The sequence below is a fragment of the Sturnus vulgaris genome, chromosome 5, assembly GCF_052056855.1.
Source record: "Sturnus vulgaris isolate bStuVul1 chromosome 5, bStuVul1.hap1, whole genome shotgun sequence".
In the NCBI taxonomy this organism is placed as follows: domain Eukaryota; kingdom Metazoa; phylum Chordata; class Aves; order Passeriformes; family Sturnidae; genus Sturnus; species Sturnus vulgaris.
In genome coordinates, this window is record NC_142247.1 from 64,702,883 (window position 1) to 64,712,716 (window position 9,834).

The window sequence follows — 9,834 nt, forward strand, 5'->3', positions numbered from 1 at the left end:
TGTCCTACCAAAAAGAGAGAGGATGTTTTGGCTGATCACTACAGTCTGCACCACAATCCAAAAGCCTTGGGGCAGCACTAGGTGATATGTGCATTTCTTTCTACTTGTAGCACACTCACTTTTGATCCAGCCCTGCTTTTGCACATTTTCAAATGACAATATCAAGCATGAAACAATGTTTAACTGCAGTTGCACCCACTGTTACTTCTGTACCAGAAAACCTTCCCCTGAACAACTGCAGTTGGTTCATGGTGCCTAAACTTCCACAGAGCTGCGTTCTCTGAAGCAGAGCAGTGCAAAAAGAGCTTTGGAATCTCATCTTTTGTAATTTTCAATCCACTGCTCTGGTTTCAGAAGAATATTAATTCAGAGGACGTATCTTCCAGCCAAAGAAACCATTTCTGGTATTCTGATAGGATGCTTCAACAGAACAATTTTATTAACAGACCATGAAGCCAAACCTGACTTTGCTCATGAATTTCAAAGCCCCTTAAGACTTTAAGACCTAAAAGATGATCTCAGCTTCTCATTGCATAGGTTAATCTTAGAAACTCTACTTCCTGGTATGCAGCTTGTAAAACCTCAAGACTGCTGATCAGTTTCTCTGATGACAATTAGCAACACATTATTACAGTGAATGGCCACAATAGTATCACATTATCATAGCAAATGGCAGTAAGAAGTAACTATATCAATTTAGTCAAGCATTGCTACCTTTATACTTGGGTTTTTTGCCTTTAACCCCTTCTCAAAAATTCTGTGTTCCTCTTAGTCTGAAATTCTACAGGATTTTATGAATAATCTTAATATATTATTATGAGAAGACCAGGACCCTGTCCCCAAATAGAAAAATATGTCTCAGCAAGGCATACTGAATATTTATTGTACAATCAATTTTGTTACTAAACTAAGTAAAAATTAGTAAATATTACAGGTTCAAAGAGAGTTACATGGCATGCTCATTATTAATTGAGAGGAGGTAATCATGTAATATATTATTTTAAAATTTACAGGAAAGTTGTATAAAGTGTATAAAGTGAATTGACTATTACAACAAGATAAAAATGCAGTGTTGGTCTATGATAATTTTTAAAGAAAACACCTACTCCAATTGAAAATTAATTTAAGTGTCAGAAAAGCATAGCTGTTGAAAAAAACTTCTTCAAGATATTTCAGACACAGACAATGCGAAATAAAATATCTGATAAGCCCAAAAGGTAAAATGTTTCTCCAACAATTGCAGGGCTACATGTTTTGAAGGACTGAAGGAGGAGAGGGTCTTAAGAAACTAAGGTTAAAAGGTTGGTGCAGAGAGATCACAATAGTCTAAACCTGAGAAGAAGATGATTTTGATCTATAATTCCCTAAAGAGTACAAGATGAACTGCAAAGAAATAGTTTCTACTAAAAAGCAGCACAAATGAAAAAAATTACATCCTCTTTTCCAACATATATGCTTTCCCTCAGCTTATCTGGTTTATACAAACCAGAAAACAAAATATTTTTATTACTCTTTGATCCACTGTCCTCAGAGTTCTGAAGCTGCCTGTAGATGCTGTACCCTGCTGTGTACAAATGAACTAAATACATAAACCCAGTCAGCTTAAATCTGTCAAAAATGCTTCTAGAAACAGGCTGTGCATGCAAGGACAGCAGATGGAAAAAGCTTTCAACTGTGATGAAATAATCTACGCCCAAATCATTCAATCCAGTCAGTCAGTTCTGCAGAATCATTTTTCATAAGACAATTCAAGATGGACTCAGTCTACAAAGTCGTTTAAAAATAAATTAATTATTGTGGATTTAAATGACGCTTTAAAAAATGCATTCTTCCTTTCTCATGCACACATGTAATCTACAGGTATTCTCTGTTCTGCTGAAATTCTGCCATTCTTAGAGGCATCAGGAGTTGGCTATTATTGGAGGACAGATAGAAATGTTGATTGTCCTCTAGATGGATATGACATGACAAATTTTGTTTTGATCTGCCTTTGGGCATAGAAAATTTCAGTTCTCGTCTTAAAAGGGTGCAATGCAAAAGTCTTGATGTGAAAAAAAAATGGGAATAATTACAATAACTGTGTAATTATACATTACATGAAATAAGCCTCAATTTCACTACAATTCAGGAAAATCTAATGAGGTCTGATGTTTACACCTATTTCCTGGCTCCAAGCCAAGTTAATGTTCTCATCAAACCTGATTGGCTCTGTAAGGATCAAAATATCTAGCATTATATTAATATAAACACTGAAAATAAAGTTTTATAAGACAGTATAATCCATAATATAATCCATAATTATTAATCCACATATAATCCATAATTATGTTAAAAGTCTATCTGATTTTACTATCTTTTTCTACCTTTAACACAGTGACTCAGGTCAGCAGACCATGGTCTCAGGGAGGAAAAACAATATTGGGCTATTGGGTTATATCCTGAGCAGATCCTGGAGTCCTGCACATATGAAACCTTTCTCATTTTGCAGGTTGGGAGATTTCCATTTCTGCTCAGAGGAAAGCAATAGAATACATCCCAAGTGAATGAAGAAGATGAACATTTCCTGTTATTTTACTTTATCCTCAATAGAAAAAAGATCAGCATGTACCCTAGACTGTATTATTCTTTGGTGGTACCGAAGTTATAGGTCACACAGCAGAGAGTTTATTTCAGTAGCCTGAAATTCCATCTGCAGATCTCAGAAGTGTTTTTTTCTCTTCAAAACTAATAAAGAAATGCATGCAGTTATCTTAGTGAAATTCAAATAATCTTTCTTCACTTTTCTGAGACCAGATATTTCAAAGTGGAAATGTACCAGGGCCTAAACTGAATAGTTTAGATCCTCAGTATTTTATAGTATTACACAAAAAATCCTGACAGAAGGAACTTGGGTCTTTGGTTCACAGGAGTGGCTCAAGGTTCTTGTCTGGAAGAGAACTTCACAATTGAGGATCAACCTGCCAAGTCCTGGCAGAAGCCATGTCATGTCAAGAATAAGCATATGCATATGAAAATGGGAAAATCTGTCTGGAAATCAACTAAGTCTGAATTCATGCAAAAATATGAACAAAAGGGTAAGGCTAATCCTCAGATTTTCATGGCCTGCCAATTCCCTTCTCTCTATTAGAAGAAATTATTTATTTAGGCTTCAATTTCATAGTGTAATGCAGTGATTTAAACTTCATCTGGGTATTGGTGCCTCCATAAAAAAGAACCAGAAGGAAAATTGTGCTTCTGGGTAGTTATGATGACCCACTGGCAGATGTGTGGGGATAAACTGTAATAATAACCTACAATAACCCAAACCCTCTCCTCTGCCAGCCTAATCTTTCCCACTAGATGTTCACCCCTGTCTCATAGCCAATAGTGAACTAATACATAAAGTCCAGAAAGCAGTCCTGACATTACCCTATCATTGTTGCAAAGTCAAGAATTGGTGTAGGCTGCTGGAAGCACATCCTGAACAAGGGATGAGTTTCATGACTGTCCAAATTGGTTTTCAAGTGAAAATATGCTGTAATCTTTGCAGAGTTGATTGAGAGTTGAGTACAGAAGTTAGTTTGAAGAGCACAGAAACCACAGAAAAATCAGACAGAACTGAGACTTTTGCAGACAGACGGAAGGTTTTTAACTGGTGTAAGTATTTTCCTCCTGGAAATCATATATATTGTTGCCACTGTCAGTTATAGTTGTTTGTCAGTTATAGCTTTGGTCTTGTAGATTTGGTTTTTCATATTATCAGGAGATTGGTTTGGGAAAATAGGTTCATAGTATAGACATTTTAGGAGAACTGGGGGACATAATTCATAACACAGGAAAATTCATTCTTGACTGAACAGGTCCACACAGAATTCCAAGGCTGCAACAGTGTTTTTTTTTAAAAAGAGAGCACACTGAAGATATGTTACAAGTTGAATTAGTATCTTTTCCTGTTTGCAATATTAATTAAAACACAGACCTAAAACTTTAAGAAAACTTTTAGAAGCTTGGAACATAGTATCAAACCCAGGAGTCAGAATCATTGTCTTATTTAATACAATGAAATACATTGGTAGTGATTCAGAAGACATGATAGAACTGCACTACCCATGTAATTCCAATAAACTTAAGAACAAATAAGAAACAGACAGAATAGGATTTCTCAGTAAAGATAATTTTACTATTCCACACATTAAACGGGAATAATAGATCTGTAGAGGCAACAATAATATTTTCGTAACTGTGAGTGAAATCTCACTGTTATACTGTTGGAACCAAACCATACTTTTCTGGACATGGTGATCTCCAGTGATTGTTTCTTCTAAGCGACTACTGTGTGTTAGCCAAACAAGATTTCTTCAAACTCTACGTGTTTTATATCACTGCATGTGCATTTTTGGGCATATGAGTGTCTGCATGTGTAACTTAGACTTTTTACAATAGTCTCGTCTGAATAAAAAAACTCATTAATAGTATCCCAGCCACAGAACATCTTACAAATGAATGGGTATTGTTCCTTTTTGACTAACAGCTGCTTTTAGTTTAAGCAGTTTACTGTAGCTAAAAGCTCTGACAATCCAGATACTTTTTGCTATCGAGGTTTATCTCAACCTGCTAAAGTCTAGATAAGGGATTGCCAGTTTTCCTGCTTCAAAGGAGGAAAGAGTAATTGGAACTATAAACTGTTCCATTTATCATTAAAATGCACATTTTTATAGGACCACAGAAAGCATCTGTATCTTTACTAAGACAGGACATGCATTAGACAGGTTTAAAGTGAGACTGCTCAATACAGCAGATCACTTGTCTGACATTTACAGATGTTAATGTGCACACACTCATTTCAGGAGAGAAGGAAATAGCACGTTTAATCAGAAGATTATTTCACAGAGTGAGGTGCTCATCCTGAGTGGGTCTTTGCTTTAGCTGAAGCCAAGGGCTCTTAGTCCTTCACCAGAGTAATTCAGTACCTTCCAAGCCCTTTAACATTTTTCAGTACTGTTTCTCTCACTTGTGATTTGGCATAAAGACAGTTTTGTACACTTTTGTACAGCTAGATCCAAGATCAGTGCAGTCCTGAAGATTATTATAAACAGTATGCCTTGGCCAAGTCTACCAATTTTTCATTTCCACAGTTCATTAACAAAAAGTGGAAACTACCAAGCCACTAATAGCCCTGATTTGTATCAGATGTACATACTTCTTAATGGTCAATTGGTGGAATCTCCACTTCCTTTTTAATAGCTTGCAAATTCATCAGAGTGCCAAGTTAAAGTTAAGATTACTCCTACAGGCTGCAATTACCATTCAAACTTATAAATTCTACATTTTTTTGCAGGAGAAAAAGTTAAGAAAAAAAAACAAAAGAAGCAACAAAACAGAAGATAATTTGGTTCTTTTCTCTTGCGTCCAGTTATTTTAAAATTAGTCCCTGCTGGTTTCCACTGGAACGCTGTTAAGAAAGTTGTCTGATAAGATGCCCATTAGTTTCCCCAGTAAAAGATATTTTAGTGTTATCATAAAAAAGGAGTTTGGCTAACAAATCACTGTGAGAGAAATGTATGGCACATCTAACAAATCCAGAGTCCTCTGTCAACTTTTTTTCCATTCAAATGCTCTCTCTTTCTACAAGAGGTAGGGTTTGCAGGATGTGTGAGCAGCCTCCAGTAAGCAAAATTACTTGTTCAATAAGAATGAATAAACAAGAACCAGCTGCACAGATATCTTGATGGTTTCATATATGCATGTTTAGATGACTTTCCTAAGGAAATAGGAGTACAGGATCACATATGCACAGTCCCAGCTCCCTCAGCTTCTCCTCCTAGGTCAGATGCTCCAAGACTGAAATGTGTTTGTCCCTCCAGCATGGGAGGCTGCTGTGATGGTGCATTGCTGGCTCGTGGGCAACCCCACCATTCAGGTATCTGCTGGTCTGTCCATCTCTAACAACTTTTGAACTCTCTGACAAAACTCGCTTTAATAAAATGGTAGAAGTCTCCAAAAATCATGTTTCAGCACACACAGAGCTCTGGATCACTCTCATAACTCCCCCATGTTATTCAATGAGGCAGATTTGGTGCTGCTACAGAGTAAGATATTTAAGGGTGATACATCATAGGAAATCAAATTTCTTCAGTTCCTCTGTTAACAGAACATTATTGTTTATTATTGTTTCTTGCTCTTGCATTGGCTACAGAGATACTGTAGCCACCCTTGATAAGTAGCTCAAGTCTACAATGAGATGACACATAAAAATAGACCCTAAAATCAGCAGACTCCTGAAGGACTTAAATAAGACTAGGAACTGCTCGAAAGTTATTCTACAATTAATATTCCAGTAAATAATCTTGATGAGCCCAAAACTCAAAAGAAAATGGTATTTTTTTTACCATAGGGTTCTGACAACCTGTTATGAAATTCTGCCTACCTCTCTTTATGTTAGATGTTCTACATAGCTTTCTGATTTTTTTAAAATGTATTTTGTCAGCCTTTTAGTTTCTTTCTGAGAGGAGTCTATTTTATTTGGGTTTTTTATCATCTTGTATACTATTTGTCTGTGTAAGTGTGGTTTGACTGGTTCCTATTCTAGACCCCAAATGTTTTAATTATTTATATACATTGAGACCAAGCTTTGCAACAGCCTTTGATACCCTAACCTGAGGACTAAACTAGATTTTATTTTTGAAAAATAATGTTAAAGAAAGAGAACCTTTAATTGTTCTGCAATTACTTGATACAGTACAAGGCTCTGTGTATGCCTGACACTTCATACATCCAAGAGCTTGGGAGTGGTTTGTTGAAGGCAACTGAAAAATCAGTGCTGAATTTCCTCTCTTTAAAGAGCTGTTTCATGGTAGAACTGAATGAATTTAAAAACTCATTTTAAGGTCTGGCAATATGAACAACATTGGCATATAGTTTTTCAGCAAGATGAAATATGCATGTGGAAGAATAAGGAAAAATACCAAGATACTTGCAGTCTAATCCATTTAGCAATCTGTCTCTAATTTTAATGATGTATTTGTCATTTTATTACACACGAAATGTCATTTATATGAAACTGTCACTACGATATTAGAGAGGAACAGCTTGTGTTAAACTGTGTAACATCTTTGCCAACTTTCAATGCTGGTTGCATTCTACCTCTTTAAAGTTTCCCTTACGCTTTCAATTCAGCTTGGATATATTACTTCATGCACCAAAGTTTTGTACACAATGGCTCATATTCTATTTAAAATGTTTGATTTAAGTAGCTAGGAATAACAAAAAACTTATGACTCTTGTAAACATGGAATCACCTTTGTCTTCTGTAGTGAAATCAAGGCAAATATCTGCCAATTACCTTTCTATCTTGTAAGGACTCAGGAGAAAGCAATAGCCTCTTGTAGAGCATTTAGAAGCATTAATCATAATAGAGCTGCAGTAAAGTTGTGTCCTTGAACTCAGCATTGATGTTCAGCTGTAAAGGACCAGACCTAAGCATGTTTTATCTCAAACCTTGAGTATTGCTACAGGAAGTGTATGATCCGAGGAGAGGGTCCCGCAGAGGTGGGGCAGTGCTGTTCTGATCCAGCTTCCTGCTCCTCCTGGAGGCTGGGGCTGTGTCCATTTCCCTCCACCTCACTCCTTGGACAGGGCCTGGCTATGAAGGCAGGAACAAAATGTGTGAGAAGTCTAATTTACATAAGAGGCAAGTGCCAGGTTAACTATTAAAAACAGCAGATCAGCCCATTTCACTCTCTTTTTCTCTCTCTTTTCCCTGGCTCTCTTTCTTTCTGGCCTTTTTTTCTTTCTCTTCCTTTGTACTTGCAGCCCCAGTTATGATGGCACCCACGCAGTGTGGCTAATGCAGGATCTAAGTACTGGTCATATTCTTTGTTTTCTTCCCTTGTTTTGCCTGGGCAAAGTGCAGCTACCATATTCTACCCCCTATTCCCTACTGGACTTTATTGTGGGAGTGGGGACATTGTTGGAAGGGTGTTGTGGCTTGTTAGCCAGCACCCTTGAATATTGGTGTGCTGTGGCTTGTGAGCCAGCAGCTTTTGAGGAGTTTATTGTGGGAGTTGAGAACTTACTGAAGTGTACTTAATTATGGGCTTCTTTGCCTCCACTCTTGTGGAAGTGTATTGTAAGAATTTAAGGGCTTGTTAAACAACATCTTTTCAATCTAAATAGTGGGCTGGTTGCTGAGGTTATAATCAAACATAAGTGTTCCCTGACACGTGTCCAGTGACTTTGCTCATCCTGATGAGAATTTATATGGAACATCTCAACCCCTATCTACAGGTCATGAAACCAACGGAAAAAGTCTTTTCATTAGACTTGGTTAAAATTGTTCCTGAATTAAGATTAAAGGTAACTGTGAAAGGAGAGCATTTCTAAAATGAAACCTTCTACCTACAAGCAACACTTTTCTCCCAACACTTTCTAATGAGCAGCCTTTAATTTCTATTTTGAAGTAAAGTCTGTCCTTTAGAAGATAAAAATTTTCATTTGAAAAAAAGTAAAGTTTCAAAAACTTACTGAATGGGGGAAAGATGTGGAGGACCTGTCATATCAAAGACAGCAATTCAGGTTGATTGACTCCTCTTCACAGACACAGATCTTTGACCATAGCAGAAAAGAGAATCAGAAGACTTTTTTCTCAGTTTGGTAATAAGAAATGAAGAAAAAAAGGTATTACAATTATTTAAAAATTAAGAATAAATGTTATCGTGGTGCTGGAAAGGATGGTGGCTCCATGGGCCAGGGGTCAGGAGTGTCAGTACAGCCAGGGCAAGGCAGGGCAGGCAGTGGGACAGACAGGGGAGCCCCAGCTCTGGACATCAGGAATCTCTGCATTGAGGGTAGGCTGAGGTATGAGCCAGGACAGATGCAGACAGAATCCCACGACCTCCCTGGAACAAGACCTGGCAGTTCTTGGGACTGGAGTGGGGTCCTGAGCTATGAGCAGGATGAGGGGAGTGCCAGGGACAGGCAGGGATAGTAGGGTCCCCAAGTGCACTCAGGATCTGAACAGACATTGAAAGGTAAAGTAAATCTAGACTAGTCAGAGGCAAAGATAAAAACTGAATACAATTTTTGCATATTCTAGTTTAATCATTAAAATATATTCTATTTAAATCATTGAAAGGAATGAAATTTTAATAATAAAATCAATGCATATATTGGTTGCAAAGAACTATTTCAGAACTTATTCTTCCTCTAGGGAAGAACATATCCTCAAGTTCTGTCACGTGAATCCTCACTTGTCATTAGCATTTGGTTTTAATCCACAAATCTTCCATGTTAATCTCAAAGCAATTGCCTTGTTTGTAGAAATGTGGAATTGGGCTTTATTAAATGACATGGAATAACTTCTTGAACATATTTCTGTTGGCTTTATCAAACAATTCATGTGACTTAGCTATTTTTATTATTTCAAAAATCATTTCTGAGTCTTTTTTAATCTTCTTTCATGCCTTCTAGGATAGACCTGAGTTTAATTTATGGAAGAAAAAGTTTGGAAAGCCAAGATGTGGTGCTTTTGCACATATACAGATATATTGTATTCTCTAATGTAATCACAAAGGGCTGTTGACCCTGCCACTTGTGAATGTTTTGGGCTTCATTCTGATCTTAGATGAAGCACGTATCAGATACAGTTATCATCATATTATAAATGTATCTCTATATTCAATCTCATAAATGTCATGCCTGGTATACAATCTGTCATTTGTAATTCTGAATCCTAAGAGATGTGTCTAGACAAGTAATATAGATGCTGAAGAGATATAAAGTCTAAATTCAGCTCCAGAGCACAGGCCAGTGATAGGTGTTCCCTGCAGACTCTGAAGTAATTGGATAGAATGCCAT